Source organism: Lingula anatina, chromosome 6 (assembly GCF_051362555.1).
Source record: "Lingula anatina isolate TDL-2025a chromosome 6, LinAna3.0, whole genome shotgun sequence".
Taxonomy (NCBI): Eukaryota; Metazoa; Brachiopoda; class Lingulata; order Lingulida; family Lingulidae; genus Lingula; species Lingula anatina.
This window is the reverse complement of record NC_141772.1, coordinates 6,921,055-6,921,504: the sequence shown is the minus strand read 5'-3', so window position 1 is coordinate 6,921,504 and position 450 is coordinate 6,921,055.

The window sequence follows — 450 nt, the reverse complement described above, 5'->3', positions numbered from 1 at the left end:
TTGAATTGTTTCACTGTTGTTCTCGCAGAATTCACAGAATTCCGTCTATACCAGTACCAAATTATCACCAAGGTATGATAAATTGAGGTAGCGCATGCGTGAAATGAAAGAATTTAGAAAACGCCAACCTGTTGGCGATTTATCTTATTTCTTCAGATGTTCGGTAATTCAAATGGGCGGAACTGCTATCGAACATGTATGTCGCCTGTTTTGTCAACGAGACGTCGACCCTATTGAAAATTCTCCCCGCATAATGCGTACATTGACCAGGTTAGGCAACGGAAATCTCGAAATACAACAATATTTTATTTACGGTTATACAAAATTGTATTGACTTCTGGATGTCAGGGTATTCAACAGAATTCTAATGACAGCATAGACCTCTAACCCTGCTTGATTTGCATTATCTGAGGTGACTAAACTTATGAAATCCATCAATCTGTATTAGTG